The sequence below is a fragment of the Mauremys mutica genome, chromosome 1, assembly GCF_020497125.1.
Source record: "Mauremys mutica isolate MM-2020 ecotype Southern chromosome 1, ASM2049712v1, whole genome shotgun sequence".
Taxonomy (NCBI): domain Eukaryota; kingdom Metazoa; phylum Chordata; order Testudines; family Geoemydidae; genus Mauremys; species Mauremys mutica.
In genome coordinates, this window is record NC_059072.1 from 169,405,048 (window position 1) to 169,422,281 (window position 17,234).

Below are 17,234 nucleotides of genomic sequence, written 5' to 3' on the forward strand. Positions count from 1 at the left end.
TTTTCTTTTTCTTTTTCCCCCTATTAAGAGGAATTGCATGTTACAATTAGAGCTGGCTGGGAATTCTCAAACAAAATGATTTTTCTTCTGAAAATCTGGATGCATCAAAACTAAAACTGTTTGCAGAAAAGGGTCAGTTTCGATAAATCTCCCTTTTGGGGAAAACATTTTGAAGACAGTTTCAGAATTGCCAAAGTCCCGTTTCAACATTTTGGAAAAGCTTGGGTTTTCAGTTTGAATTTAGTCTTGAAATTTTAGTAGATTCAAAATAAAGATTCAACACTGAAATGAAATATTTCAACTGATCTGATTTTAAAAAATTAGATTATCAGTCTGCAAAAAAATTTGCAATTTTTATTTTTCATCCTGATTTGGGATGGGGAAAAAAAAACCCAAACTCTTGAAAGTTCTAGTAGGATGGGAAAACCTGTTCCTGCCCAGCTCAAGTTGCAATGACCATATCTATCTTATGACTCATTGGAGCATGCTTTGGGTAAACAAGTATTGATACTATATGAGCTCAGACAACATATAGCCACCCGGAATTTAAAAGGAATATTTCTGTTTGTTTTGCTCAACATGAGTTAGTGATGCAGGAATGGATCCATAGGATGTAGGTGCTGGATTCACAAAAGGACTTACCTGCAACTTTAGATGTTTAGAGCACCGAATCAGGTCCCAACAGGCTTCACAAAACACCTGCTCAGCTGCCCCCAAAACCTGTATACTTACTCCACACCTAAATTTTTCAATAAAATTTCCCAAGGTGCCTGTGTTTCTGCCTCTAGGCATGTGCACTGCAGCCCCACATCAGGCATCCAGATGCATAACCCCCGAGCAAGGCATAAACTAGTCAAAAATAGGTATTCCTCTGCTTAACTAGGCCCATGGATCCAGTAAACATGATCAAAGCTCACCTACTGGATTGGGCCCATATAGTCAAGTTGACTCAAAACAACTGCGGCGGAGGACAACTTCCCGCATAACTTTTAGCCCAATGGTTACGGTACTCACCTGGGATGGGGGAGATCCTCAGTTCAAGTCCCGCTGTCCATGTGAGGGGAAGACAGGATTTGAACAGGGCTTGGCTACCTCTCAAGTGTGTGCTCTAAACAGTGGGCTATGGGATATTCTGATGTGGGGTTGCCTCCATCTTGCTGTACCATTGTGAATAAATAAATAATTCATTGGCGCAGGGGGTCTGGATCTTGGGTCTCTGTTCTCATACTTGTATGTGCGCTTGCTCACTCGCTCTCTCTGGCTCAATATTGAAGCTGTTTCTCTGTGGATAAATAATGAAAGAATTGTTGGTCCAGAGAGAGTGAGCAAGTATGAGTGACTCTGTAGCCTAGTGGTTACGGCAATCCTGTGGGAGACCCAGGATCCAGTCCCCCTCTGATTTTCTAGTTCCATAAAAGTTGGGTATGGAGAGCATCACCACACTTCAGTTTCTTTGTGGATCTTGCCCTATGTGTAGGAGCTCAGTTTAGCAGCTGTAATCACTGCATAATTGGGTCTGATATAACACTTGAATGTGACTTTACCAGGGGTAACATTATGGTGATGAATTTCTAAAGCGGAAAACTGTAAAACTATATAAAAAGAGCACTTGGGAGTAGTGTGAATAGTAAAGGGCCAGGAGGAGATCACATACTCAGCAGAAACAGCTTGGAGCCTGTTTAAGAACACTGTATTAAAAGCAGAGTTGACTTGAGTGCAGCTGTGAGTGGAGATGGAAAAAGAAGAGAGTAAAACTTGCCTGGGTAAATAGAAAAGTGCATGAGTTTTATCCCTGTTTTACGGATGGGGGAACTGAGGCACTGACAGACTTAGGGTAGGTCTATGCTTTTGGCGGGGTGTAGAGAACAGACACTGTGTGCCTAGCTAGCATGGGTATAAATAACATTGTAGATAGTGAGGCACTGGTTAGGCGTGTAAAATACGGACGTGCCGGAGTCCCAGGATATATACCGTACACAGCTCTCTACAGGCCCAGGCTGCGCCTCCTACATCTACACTGCTCTTTTTAACAGTGTAGTGCCACACTGCCAGAGCCTTGCCCCGCTGCTCTCCCACCACCAGAGCCTTTCACTGCCACATGTAGCTACACACAGCAGTGTGGACGCAGTCCACTTTTTACTGCAGTGTGTAGTACACATACCCTACACACCTAGGGTTGCCAGGCGTTCGGTTTTTGACCGGAATGCCCTGTCAAAAAGGGACCCTGCTGGCTGCCTGCCTTAGCTCCACGCAGCTCCCAGAAGCATGCGCCAGCTCCCTCCAGCCCCTAGATGCGTGGGCGGCCAGGGAGGCTCCACGCACTGCCCCTGCCCTGAGGGCTGGTTCCACAGCTCCCACTAGTTGGGAACTATGACCAATGGGAGCTGCAGGGGCGGTGCCCCTGGGCATGCAGGCAACATGTGGAGCCTCCCTGGCCACCCATGCATCTATGGGCTGCAGGGACCAGGGACCACTTCCCGGGAGTCGTGGTAAGTGCCGCCGGGACCCTGCACCCTGAACCCTCACCAGCACCCCAACGCCCTGCCCCAGCCCAGAATCCCCTCCCACACCCTAATTTCCTCCCAGAACTTGCACCACCCCCCACAACACCCCAATCTCCTGCCCCAGCCCCCTCCTTCACCCCAAACCCCTCATCCACAGCCCCATCCCAGAGCCCACATCTCCAGCCGGAGCGTGCACCCCCTCCTACACTCTGAACCCCACAGCCCTAGCCTGGAGCCCTCTTCCGCACCCTGAACTCCTCATCCCTGGCCCCACCCCAGAACCTGCACCCCCAGCTAGAGCCCTTACCCCCTGTGATGATGCGGTTCCGGTGGGACCCAACTGAGAGTGCCAATTCAGGACCAATTGCTAAAACAGGGCAGTTACAGTCCAAGGCTGGGGTTTCTCCACCTCTAAGGCAAACCAAACCAGCCAGCCAAAGAGGACTTTGGTTTCACCCCACTGGCTAACCACAAGTCACACAAGCAATTCCCTGAGAACTCCAGTTTCCCAGTATCACCACCAGTGCCACTCGTCCTGGGGATGAATGGTTATGAAAACCAACACCCCAATAAAAGAAAAAGGTTCTCTCAATCCCAAAGAATCAAGCCCCAGACCCAGGTTAATATACAAATCAGATCTTACTCACAAATCACGCTGTTGCCAATCCTTTAGAATCTAAAATCTAAAGGTTTATTCATAAAAGGAAAAAGATATAGATGAGAGCTAGAATTGGTTAAATGGAATCAATTACAGACAGTAATGGCAAAGTTCTTAGTTCAGGCTTGTAGCAGTGATGGAGTAAACTGCAGGTTCAAATCAAGTCTCTGGAGTACATCCCCCGCTGGGATGGGTCATTCAGTCCTTTGTTCAGAGCTTCAGTTTGTAGCAAAGTCCCTCCAGAGGTAAGAAGCAGGATTGAAGACAAGATGGAGATGAGGCAGCAGCCTTTTATAGCTTTTTCCAGGTGTAAGAACCTCTTTGTCCTTACTGTGGAAAATTACAGGAAAATGGAGTCTGGAGTCACATGGGCAAGTCCCTGCATACTTTGCTGAGTTACAAGGTGTATTTGCCTTCTCTCAATGGGTCAGTTGTATAGCTGATGGTCCTTAATGGTCCATCAAGCAGGCTAGGCAGAGCTAACACCAACTTGTCTGGGGTGTCACCCAGAAGCACAGCACAAATTTGAAATACAGACAGTATAAAGCCAATACTCATAACTTCAACTACAAAATGATACATACATATAGACAGCATAATCATAACCAGCAACCCATAACCTGGTCTTAGACACCTTATATGACCCCCTTTACATAAGATTTGGTGCCACTACAGGACCTTGGTTGCAACCATGTTCTATATGGTCCCAGATTATATCAATAATGTCACACACACCCCCATACCCCGGCCCCCTGCCCCAGCCTCGTGAGAATGAGCAACAGCAGGAGGGGGGATGGAGCGAATGAGGGCAGGGCTTCTGAGAAGGGGCGGGGCCCCAGGGAGGGGGCGGGGCAGGGGTGTTCAGTTTTGTATGATTAGAAAGTTGGCAACCCTATACACACCACCACCAGTGTAGACAAAGCCTTAGTGACTTGCCCACGGTCACACTGGAAGACTGTGGCCAAGCCAGGAACTGCCTTGAGGTCTCCTGAGCCCCAGTGCCATCACTCAAACACAAAGCCATCTTTCACTTTGAGTAGATGATTTTCCAGGAGCCTGAGCAGATTTAGTTTGAGCTGGGTGCCCCTGAAGTTGATGTAAATACCATGCTGTCTCTCCAATCAACCTGCTCTTGAGTGTTTGCTGAACATTACAAAAATTAAATGAAAAGCAATTAACAGTTTTTTGAACTTAATGAAATGGTTGAGCAAATTCTAAATTAATCCAAACCTTAAAATCTGAGCCAACCTCATCTTAATTCTGCCAACAAGAACATATTACTAAATAACGCTTTCCAAGTTCTGTGTTTAATTAAAAATAGTTAAGATAACTTATTTTATCTTTAGTTCTATCCCAAGCCCATAGAGTAGCTTTTGCTGGAGGATGTGCGTACATTTCTGAGGGGCGTGACTGTTTTATTAATACATGGTAGCCTAGCCTAGTTTACACTGCCACAATTTTCTTGTTCAATAAAGCGCTATTGTTTGGCTGAGTTAAAGCACCCCCAGCCCATTACTATTTGGAGCTTGATAGTACCATAGAATATTTGGAACAGCTTGTTTAATGAATCTGTACAAGGGATCTGCATTCAATCTTGGTCTTTTCTTATTCCTTATAAATTCTACCATTACCTATATTCCTATTAGGATTTTATCTGGGATGATTACAGAAATATTTTGAAACAAAGATATCCTTGGCAAAATCCTCAGTTTGACTGTGGATGTTCTTACCAATCAAGACATTGCATACTTCCCCCAATGGGCCAGATATTTTTTTTCATTTGCTGAAGTAGTGGTTTGACATTTAAATCATACAGCTCTTCTTGCCAATGAGACCCATTGCAAATAATTCAGATCTTAACCCATATCACGACCCAGAGAGCTTTAAATAGTTGGCCAGCCACTGAGCAAAGAAACATGTCCGACTTACTTAGAGATCAAAACTAACTTTAACTAGCCCACTCTCCCATGGTACAACTACTTTCAAGTTAGCCATTGTTTCTCAACCTTCTAGCAAAACTGTCGTAAACAGAAAGTTAACTTGAATAGAAGTGATGGTGTCTGGTTAATCAGGAAACAAAAAAATAACTAATTTACATCAATCTTTGTGGACAACATTACTAACAAAAACACATCCATATATGATATGCTGGGAAAAGTATGTGGATTGACAAGACCCAGAGAAATGGTGTTGATCTGGAAAAAAGGACCAACAACCTCAGTCTGTAGCATGATAAAAGAAAATGTCTTTAAAATACTGTTTTAATCGTGTCTCACATCAGTCAGGTTTCAGAGGTTCTCAAACTTCATTGCACCACATTCCCCTTCTGACAACAGAAATTACTACACGACCGTAGGAGGGGGACTGAAAACTGAGCCCACCGGAGCTCCACTGCCCCAGTGGGGGGAGGAGGGGACCAAAGCCAAAGCCCAATGGCTTCAGCCCCAGGCAGGGGGCCTGTAACCTGAGCCCCACCACCCAGGGCTGAAGCCCTTGGGCTTCCACTTTGACCCTGGGGGGTGGGGCTCTGGCTTCGGCTTCAGCCCCAGGCCCTAGCCAGTCTCAGTCAGCCCTTGCGAGTCCATTAAAACGGGGTCACAACCCACTTTGGGGTCCTAACCAATAGCTTGAGAACCACTGGTTAATTTATAGATCGATAGATTGAATAAATGAACTGGGATAAATGTTGGCGAAATTGTAAGGAAAGAGTTGATTTTATGCATTTATGGTGGACATGTCCTGTCATTTAGAGTATTGGGATGCAATTTGTAACCAGAGATCTCAAATTGTTGGGTATTTATTACCGAACGATCCTTTAGTAATCCTCCTGGGGCTTCCTGCCGGACGTGGTCCCACAAAAGAAAATGAAGAATTAATTTCTCGTCTGTTAGTAACTGCTAGGCTACCGATAGCCTCCCATTGGAAAAAGAAAAATAGTCCAACCATAGATGAGCAGTTCAAAAATATGGGAGGTTGTTATAGATAAATTTAAAGCATCATTTATTTACCAGCAAAATAGACAGAGGACAAATAGATACTTAGATATTTGATTAGCTTTTATTCAGTTATCAGACAAAGTGCATTTGCCTGAAAAAAAAAAAAAAGCCCAAACCACCTGTCCACATTTTTTTGGGAATATTAACTCTTGTTAGATGTGCCTGGTCTGTTAAATATGTGTAATCAGAGTTTCACTCCGTTAAATAAAATCACTAGAAATGACATGTCATGGGCAGTGTATAGGTGTTCACTCTGTAACATGGTAACACCTTGTTAAATAGAAATCCAGTGATTATATTATTGTATAACGTATTCTCTAAACAAAAGCTCTCTGTTGTAATGATTGTTGCATTGTCTCAGATATTTACGTCCCAAGGATTTCTCTATTAAAATGTCCTAAATAAAGAAATAGTTTAAAAAATAGTTAAAGAAATGCAGTGCTAGAAATTCTGTACATCCCTTTGGCAGAATGAGAAAATTCGGAGAGTGAAATACTTGCCCTATTGAAATTTGGTTGGAGTTTTGCCATTGGGTGGAATCCTGATTCCACTGAAATCAGTGTCCTTAAGGAACACCAGAATTTCCATTCTGCATCAGACCAGTGATCGGTTCCATTCAGTATTCTGTCTATGGCACTGACCATTTGCAAATGCTTCAGAGGAAGGTACAAGAATTCCTGAAATAGACAATTATGGAGTAACCTGCACACATAGGAAGTTTCTTCTTAACCTCATGCATTTAGTAGTTGGCTTATGCTGTGAAGCATAAAGGTTTATAGCTCTTAGATATTTTTTTATCTTTTCTAATGAAACTATGGATATTTTCATTATACATATAAATGTATAAAACTTCTTTGAACATTACTAAGCTCTTGGACTCAATGACATTTCATGACAGCAAGTTCCTTGGGTTTAATTATGCATTGTGTATAAAATTATTTCCTTTTAACAGTGTTAACAGTACTGTCTTTCAATTTAATTAGATATGCCCTTACTGCAATAAGAAAAAGAGCAAATAGTACAGCTGGTTTGAAGAAAAAAAAATAAAAAAAGGAATTTCAAAACTATTCCATTTTCCAGGGTTTGAAATGGACCATTTTTAACTGTTTGCTAAAGTTTCCATGACATTTCAACAATTATTTTAATGAAATGTTATTGAAACAATGTTCAAAATCATTTTAAGCATATTTTTGACACTATTTCAATAAGTTTTGATTTTTATAAAAAGTTTGCGGAATTTTCATGAAAAACAAAAAATTTCAAATATGACAAGTTTTTTGTGAAAATTTCCATGTTCAAAAAGAGGCCATTTTTCTTCTGAAAAACTTTTCAGCTGGCTCTGGTAAATAGGAGGCTGTGATTTACTTTCTTAGACCATTCATTATTATATACACCTCTATCATATACCCCATTATTCATCTCAGGTAAAAAAAATTTCCAAAGTACCTAAATGATTTAATAATATATAATGCTTCTTGTATATAGAGATCAAAGCACAAAGTGAAGGCAGGCACTATCATTACCCTCGTTTTACAGATGAGGAAACTAAGCCATGGGGAAGAAAGTGACTTTCCCAAGACTACCCCTGGGGCCAGTAGCAGAGTCAGGAAATAGACTTTAAGGCCAGAAGGGACCATCATGATCATCTATTCTGATCTCTTGCACCTTGCAGGCCACAGAACTTCACCCACCCACTCCTGTAATACACGCCTAACCTTTGGCTGAGTTACTGATGTCCTCAATTCATGATTTTAAGACTTCAAGTTACACAGAATCCACCATTTACACTAGTTTAAACCTGCAAGTGACCCATACCCCATGCTGCAGAGGAAGGTGAAAAATCCCCAGAATCTCTTCCAATCTGACCCAGGGGAAAATTCCTTCTGACCCCAAGTATGGCAATCAGTTAGACCCTGAGCATGTGAGCAAGACCCACCAGCCAGACACATGGGAAAGAATTATCTTTAGTAATTCAGAGCCCTCTCCATCTCGTGTCCTATCACCGGCCATTGGAGATATTTGCTGCTAATAGTCATAGATCAGCTACATGCCATTGTAGGCAGTTGTATCATACCATCCCCTCCATACATTTATTAAGACCAGTCTTGAAGCCAGTTAGGATTTTTGCCCCCACTGCTCCCCTTGGAAGACTGTTCCAGAACTTCACTTCCCCAATGGTTAGAAACCTTTATCAACAAGTTTAGGCTTGAAAGTAGATGACCAGTTTATATCCATCTTGTAGGTACATTGGCTCTTACCTTAAATAACTCATCTCCCTTCCTGTTATTTATCCCTCAGATGTATACATAGAGAGCAATCATATTTCTCTTCAACCTTCTTTTGGTTAGGCTAAACGAGACAAGCTCTTTGAGTTTCCTCTCATAAGGTAGGTTTTCCATTCCTTGGATCATCTTAGTAGCCCTTCTGTGCACCTGTTCCAATTTGTATTCATTTGTCTTAAACCTGGGAGACCAGAGTTGCACACACAGTATTCCAGATGCGGTCTCACCAGTGCCTTGTATAATGGTACCAACACTTCCCTGTCTCTACTGGAAAGAGCTCACTTGATGCATCCTAGGACTGCATTAGCTTTTTTCATGGCCGCAACACATTGGCGGCTTATAGTCATCCTGTGATCAACCGATACACCCAGGTCTTTCTCCTCCTTTGCCACTTCCAACTGATAAATCTCCTGCTTATAGCAACATTTCTTGTTGTTAGTCCCTATTACTCCAGTTTTCAAGGTTGTCCAGAATTTCTTGTATGATATTCCAGCCCTTCTCCATATTGGCAGTAGCTCCCAACTTGGTTTCATCTGCAAATTTTATTAGCACACACCCACTTTTTTTGCCAAGGTCATTAATAAAAATGTTAAATAAGATAGGTCCCAAGACCAATCCCTAAGAAACTCCACTAGTAAATTCCCCACAGCCTGACAGTTCGCCTTTCAGTGTGACCCTTGTAGTCTCCCCGTTAACCAGTTCCTTATTCACATTTCAATTCTCATATTAATCCTCATCATCCTGGGGTATCCTGAGTCCCAGGCCAGGGCTCCATCCACAGTGCCCACTTAGGACTTAAAGACATAAATCTCATTCTAAATCATGGGCCTTAGACACTTAAGCTCCTAAGTGCCTTTTTAAAAATGGGACTTACTTTCCTAAGTCAGTCACTTAAATGCTTTTGAAAACTTTGCTTCTCCACCCAAAACTACGTCATTGTTCTTCATGCCATTTATTTAAGTGGTAAGTCTATCGCAGGCCCAATGCCCATAGAAATGTCTATACATGAGTAAATCCTGCATTTTGCCAGACTATGGATTGCAGAACCAGGTCCTTAGGCTTTAAAAAGTCAGGTAGCACTCTGACACAAAAGGAGAGCTACAAATGCTGCTTCCATTGCATATGGTTTTCTTGCTTACTTGCACTTTAATAATTTTATTACTATTATTGTCCAAAATAGGAGACAAAATTGCATAAAAGAAATGTGGAGATGCCCCCTATATAATCAGGACTTCCTTCCTATTTATCTGTTTTTAAGGAAGTTTATTTCCAGATATCCATTCTGCAAAAGCTTTTAAAGGTCTCAAACTGTAACAGTAAGTTGCCAACATTTAAGGTGACCTGCAATGGACCCCATTTGCCAAATATAAAGATGCTAATTATTTTATGCATAGGCCTTAACATGATTACAGCTAGCAGCGACATTGTTATTTGTTGTTATAGCAATATGAATTAAATTATACTTGTGCCAGCATAATTAAGATATCATGCCAGTAACCTGTGGTGCAATTTTACTGTGCCATTATAGAAACATGATAAAAATGACAGTTTTACTTTAGATTACTATTTTTAAAGGCTGATCTCCTGAAGAATTTGGGTTTTCATTATCAAGGATGTAGGTGGTGTTTCCTTTAAATTTAATTCCCATCGTTGACTTCCCTGTCCAAGTGTATTCTAATAAATAAAATTTGATTTTAAAAAAATTGAAACTAAAGTTGCAAAACCAAAATGTTTGTCATGTCCCTTCTCTTATAAACTGAATGCATTCACACAGTTAAAACTGCTGTGCCCCTGAAGTTCTCAGCCAGATAAAATTAATGAATCGTAAGCCTGCCGCTACTGATTAATCGAAAAATGTTAGGACAATTGGCCCTAAAATTTACCACAGCCCGAGTGATAAATTAACACCAAGGGAATGAGTTCCACAGAAAAAAGTACAAATAGTACTTGACAAATAGCTCTTGACAAATAGTACTCTGCCTGTGGCCCCTGACAATGTAGTTCCAAAACCCATCAGCAAAGATGGGCCCAGCAGTCTTAAGTGCAGTGAGAGGATTCAGTGTTAGGGTTATGGTTGGGGTTAGGATCTCCCTCACCAATAGAAGTTGGTTCAATAAAATATACTTCCTCACCCACGTTGACTCTGTAAGAGGATTCAGGCAGTTTCTTGGGGTCCTAAATAATTTAAGGATGTTATGGTATATAACCAACAACACAAGTTGTACCTGGAACCAAACAGGTAGAGCACATGGCACCGGTATAGTATCCTCTCCTGGCAAATCACCCCATATAAGAGCTAAGACAATTCCCACTGAAGTCAATGGGAGACTTCTCTAAATTTTCAAGCCCCAGTTGAAGCTTTTTTTCTTAAAGTAACCCCAAGTAGTGCACTTCAATAACTGTTGCCTGGAGGTGACTTAAGCCTGGTGACTTAAGCCTGGATCACAATGGTGAGTCTACATCCAAGTGAATGATCCCCAGTGATCTGGCTATCCTTACATTAAAGTCACTATATGAGTCACTGCAGCTGCCTGAGAATCCAAACACAGATCCCTAGGCTAGAGACTGTGTCTGCGAAGGACAGGCATGTAACTCTTCCTGTGTCCTCTTAACCTGGGCATAATACTCCACCAGAAATGTACTTGGGAAATGGCAAAAATGTGCTCATCTGATTAGCTATCGCCTTCCTCATTCTTTCCCCAGAGAGAGGAGTGAAGGAAAGGAGATGGAGGGCAAATAAAGGAAAGAATGGGGTTTTAAAGGGATAGCTGGCTGCTATGCCTCTAGGGTTGTAAAATGACCTACAATCTTCCCATCAACCCAGGCTAATATTAACAAGAAGCAGCAGCAGCAGCACAGTCCTGGAGCTGGAAAGGGACTGTTTAAGTAATGCTAAGAGCAGGGCAGCCAGGAGCCACAGTAGCAGTGCAGTGGAGCGGAAAGCATGGGGGAGAGGAATCCCCAGTGTTTATATAGCTCGCCCCACTTTATCAAGTAGCCACAGGCCAATACCCCCATCACCTACACAAACCACTGCCTAGCTTTTGAAAGTTAAATAGCCGTCACATACTACACAGTAGAGACCTGTCCTTTCTGAGCTGAAGATTCTTGTTGCTAACTTCTTAATGGAAGATTCCAGAATAAGCAGGAACTGAATGCCTACTTCATGCCACTCCTGCGATGAGGCACCAAGAATGCACCAGGCAAAATTTTTATCATTTTTATTTGGATTGCAGTCATGTCTATGGGCCACAGCCCCTTTGAGTCCAGCACAGTACATTAGAAAAGGAAGACTCTGGTGTCAGAAGAAGGTGCAACAATATTAAAAATAAATGGTATGTAATATATTAGGCATAGTTCTGGAGCTTAGACATTCAAAGGTTTTGCCTACACTAGTACTTTTGTTGGTAAAACTTTTGCCAGTCAGGCTGTGAAAAAACACCCACCTGACCAACAAAAGTTTCACCGACAGAAGCGCATCTCCCGCCAATACAGCTACCTCCACTCGTTTAATTATCAGAGGGGTAGCCGTGTTAGTCTGGTTCTGTAAAAGCAGCAAAGAATCCTGTGGCACCTTATAGACTAACAGACGTTTTGCAGCATGAGCTTTCGTGGGTGAATACCCACTAGAAGTGGGTATTCACCCACGAAAGCTCATGCTGCCCACGAAAGCTCATGCTGCAAAATGTCTGTTAGTCTATAAGGCGCCACAGGATTCTTTGCTGCTCGTTTAATTATGTCAGCAGAACTCTCTCCTGGTGGCATAGAGCAGCTATTTGAGAGATCTTGCAGTGGCGTAGCTACAGTGGTACAGCTGAACCGCTGTAAGGTCTGTAGTCTAAACATAGCCTCAGTGTCCTGAAGAGAGGAAAGGTGTTTTCATTTTTCACTGTAACTCCAAGATATTCAAGAGCATTAATAATTAAATAATAATTAATATGATTGAGTAACATTTCTAAAGTGCATTAGTCCCTTAGGACCATGGCAGTACTGATATTGCAGTATTGGTATTAGTGAGTTTGTGGTCCAGGTGCCACATCCTACAAGAATCCACCCTGAAGATGTGGGATTTTAGTGCCCCAATTCAGCAAGATACTTAGCAAGGTGCTTAATTTAGTCAATTTCGGCACATGAGTTGAAGTCAATGGGTTACCCACATACTTAAAGCTATGCATGTGCTCATGTAATTTGTTGAATCAGGTACTAAGGTTATTAGTGTGTTTTTAATTTTCTGCTACTTTGTATAATTTGATTTAACTTATTTATTTAGAAGCTAGAGATAAGGCCAATGCTAGCATATACACTGAGCATCAAGAGTTAAACATCTAGTTACACTAGGGTGACCAGATGTCCCGATTTTATAGGGACAGACCTGATTTTGGGGTCTTTTTCTTAGATAGGCTTCTATTACCTCCCACCCCCATCCTGATTTTTCATAGAATCATAGAATCATAGAATCTCAGGGTTGGAAGGGACCTCAGGAGGTCATCTAGTCCAACCCCCTGCTCAGAGCAGGATCAAACCCAACTAAATCATCCCAGCCAGGGCTTTGTCAAGCCTGACCTTAAAAACCTCTAAGGAAGGAGATTCCACCACCTCCCTAGGTAACCCATTCCAGTTCTTCACCACCCTACTAGTGAAAAAGTTTTTCCTAATATCCAACCTAAACCTCCCCCTCTGCAACTTGAGACCATTACTCCTTGTTCTGTCATCTTCTACCACTGAGAACAGTCTAGATCCATTCTCTTTGGAACCCCCTTTCAGGTAGTTGAAAGCAACTATCAAATCCCCCCTCATTCTTCTCTTCTGCAAGCTAAACAATCCCAGTTCCCTCAGCCTCTCCTCATAAGTCATGTGTTCCAGCCCCCTAATCATTTTTGTTGCCCTCCGCTGGACTCTCTCCAATTTATCCACATCCTTCTTGTAGTGTGGGGCCCAAAACTGGACACAGTACTCCAAATGAGGCCTCACCAGTGCTGAGTAGAGGGGAATGATCACATCCTTCGATCTGCTGGAAATGCCCCTACTTATACAACCCAAAATGCCATACAACCCAAAATTTTTCACATTTGCTGTCTGGTCACCCTAAGTTACACATGCTTTCCAGCGATCTGCTTGACAGAACAACTTTCAATACATGAAAAGATGGCATCCTGGTTAATAACAAATTGTTAGAGGCATATGATGAGATCAGGATGATTTTAAAATGGAAAATAGAGTTAGACTAAGCTATCAAAGACTCAGGGTGAAATCCCAGCCCTGTTGGTGTAAATGACAAAACTCCCATTGACTTCGATGAGGCCAGGATTTCATCCTCAAAGTTCTGGAGGATAGCAAAAAAAATAAATTCTCCCTGCTTTTTTACCAGGTCCCTATAATAGGTGAAGAACAAGGAAACATTAAGTTAACGGCCAGTACATTTCAAACAAATATTTACTTCACACAGATTCCAATCACCTTGTGAAATTAACAGCCTCCAGAATCGAACATCAAGGAAGGATACTTTTACAAACATTAAATATCATCTACAGTTATGCATGTTTTTAAAATAAATTGAATTAAATTTCATGTTCCAGAGCATAAACTGTCAACCATATGGCTCATAAAGCACTTTTTTCCCATACCAAACCCATGCTCAGGACTGCATCAGTGTCAAAGGGAATTACTGAGGGGTAGAGGGTTACTTCTACTGGAGGATCAGGCTTGGGATAATGCCAGAAGCAAGGTTACCAAACTATGGGCATGATCCAAAGCCCACGGAAGTCAATGGGAGCCTATCCGTTGATTTCACTGGGCTTTGGATCAGGCTCTAAATGAACCTGTGGGTTGATCTGGATACAGACATTTATGCATCCTAAGGTGATTTGTATGTATGCATCCTTTTCTTTCTCCCCTCCCCTCTCTTTCCACATCCTCTGTCCACCACTGCGCTTCAGGATGGAATGCAGGCCTGTTCAAGAGAGTGTGACCATGTCCTGTCATGTGGGACACATCAAGAAGCTATGCCCCTGTGTGTACTACTACACAAGCATGAGAATTTCTCTGGTTGAAAATTGGGAACAATTTTTTCACACAACATTCATTGTTGAACCTTAGTTTTTTGATCGAAATTTGCAAGATTTCCAACCACCTCTCATATTATCATTGAAACCCAATGCAGTGACAGCAGGGATACATTTGGCACAGATATCTGGGCACAGTAGTGCAAGGAGTGCCCCATTAGTGTCAGCCAATTGCAATGACTTCATTGCATCTTAATTCAATCTGTGACTATGACTCTTAATATAGATTTTTGTTACATGAGGTTGAATACTATTCTTGTGAAAGCACTGCTTCTTGGAACATTTCAATGAGTTTATTATAAAAGCACTCATGAAATTGCAGAGGGGGGAAGCTATTTTAGGAATCTAAACTGAACTCTTGATATTTAGTATAGAACAGCCTTATGAATCTTCAGGGTGTTGGGTTTTTTTTATGAAATCAGGTTGCAATAAGAATAAATGCTCAAATATAATTCTTTAATATTAAATGTATGAATGTAGAATGGCTAGTAAAGACAGCACGTTCTAAGTATGACTGTATGAACTTATGAAACAGGTTTTCATAAGCTAAGCTGACACTGCAGGGCAGAGAGTAGATACAATTGACTAGTTTACTGAGCTAACATGACACAAAATATAAAGAGAGGGTACATACATATAATATTATGATTTCATTTTTACACTGGCAATGCACTTTATTTGAAGGAAATGAACAAAAATAGTTCATTATTTCCTCAAAGGTCTCTTGATGATAGTGCAGTCTAAATGCCACTGAAGTTAGTACAGCTGAATCCTCTGGGTATTTTAAAATAATTTGCTATCCCTTTCTGAGTTTGAGATGAGTTATTTACCTGTAATTCTTGCTCTCTTACTGTAGTCGTGGTTCTCGCTCATCACCACAGTATCTGTTCATCTACCTGAGACAAGGATCAGAATGTTCCTTAGCTATTAAATTATCTCACCACTAGATGGTATATATCTCTACTGGTCAGAGAGAGAGGGTGTCTTCCATCTATAATAATTCTATGTGCACATAGCTATTTGGTACATCTTGGCAGCATAGATTTATGGTCTTAATTTGGTATAGAATTCAGGATCATATATGTGCAGTTTTCAAAAGCACTCACCATTGGCCTAACTGCTCCCACTGAAGTTAATGGTACAACTGAGTATTTTTGAAAATCTCATCTTCTATATTTAAAACATAGGCCTTTGCCACTTGAATTAAAGAAGAATCTCCAGTTGTTATAATGACATTTGGACACTTATCCTATGTGGTCCTCCCACTGGGAGGTAACCTAGTAATACACCCTGACATTCCATCTAATAGAAAACTACAGGCCATTCTCTCTCTACTCTCCCTCTCCCTTTTGTTCCTCACACACATACATTCCTCTTTGACCAAATGCGCGATAGGGAAAATATAGAAAATGATCAATATTTTCCAAGAACACAGAGTAAGATGGATGGGAAAGATCAGAGTGATAAGCCACAGTCAATAAACACTGAGGTCAGGGCAGAAAAAAGACCATACGTACATTGTAAACGTGATAATGTGGACTTACACCGAGATAGTAGGAAGGATGGGGTATCTAACTCAGCCATGTAATCTATACAGGAGGACATATGTGACAGCTGTGTGAGAAGAACATGGAAACAAAAATTACACTTCTTTGAACCTAGTAACAGATAATATCCAACAATACTCCTCACATCCTCAAAATATCAACAACTGCATACTAAGAAATGAATCATGCATATGTAGGAAAAAGATCTCACATCACACATTTATGGGTACAGTAACCTCTGAATTACGAATGGAATGGAAGTAATTTGCAACTCTGAACAAAATGCTATGGTTGTTCTTTCAAAAGTTTACAACTGAACATTGACAGCTTTGAAACTTTACTATGCAGAAGAAAAATGCTGCTTTTAACCCTCTTACCTTGTCAAATCTTCTTTTGTAAAAAACTTTCCCTTTACTTTTTAGTAGCTTACATTTAACACAGTACTGTGCTGTACAGTATTTGCTTTTTATTCCCCACCCACCCATCCCCTGTCTCTGCTGCTGCCTGATCTCTTACTTCCAGTTCCAAATGGACGTGTGCAGTTGACTGGTCAGTTCAGTCACTCTGGTGTTCATAACTCTGAGGTTCTACTATACGTTCATCCTCTTGTATCACATCTGCACAGTTTCCCATTACCTCTCCATGTCCATCATTTTTAGCCAAAGTAGTCCATGTCCATGGTGACATGAAATATGAATACATTATTAAAGTTGTGTTATTACTGTGTGAGATCTTGGAGGTACTGTCATCTGGAGGAATGAACACAAGTTGTAGTCAAGGAGTCCTGAGTGATAATCCTGCCTCTGAAATTTACTTGTGAGACTTCAGCTGAATCATTTAGTCTCTGTGCTTGTTTCCCTACCTGTGAAATAGAGAGAATACTTAGTGAACTATCTCACAGGGCTGTTGTGAAGATTGATTAATTAATGGTTGTACCCTGCTCAGAAAGTGATATATTGGGTATTATGAAGATCCACTCAGAATCGCCTTGTCAAGAAGATAAAGGTCCTCTGATATTTTGTGTCAGATTGCAGATTGTTCTTAGGGGCCATATGGTAAAGCATAAATGTAGAACATCCTGTCTTTTATAGATACATAGGAATTGCCCAATTAGAACAGACTAATGATGTATCTAACCCAGCACCATACCTCAGGCATAGGTCCTTGCAGGGTGCTTCTAAAGGA

General features: G+C 41.4%; 1 long non-coding RNA gene across 1 annotated transcript; it reads right to left on the reverse strand.

Moving 5' to 3' along the window:
* Positions 1-15,103: 15,103 nt before the first annotated feature.
* Positions 15,104-16,909, reverse strand: LOC123374437. Its single transcript, XR_006581107.1, has 3 exons — positions 16,772-16,909; positions 16,047-16,116; positions 15,104-15,398 (listed from the first exon to the last, which is right to left on the reverse strand). It is a non-coding gene; the product is annotated as an uncharacterized LOC123374437 (long non-coding RNA).
* Between the last annotated feature and the right edge of the window lie 325 nt (positions 16,910-17,234).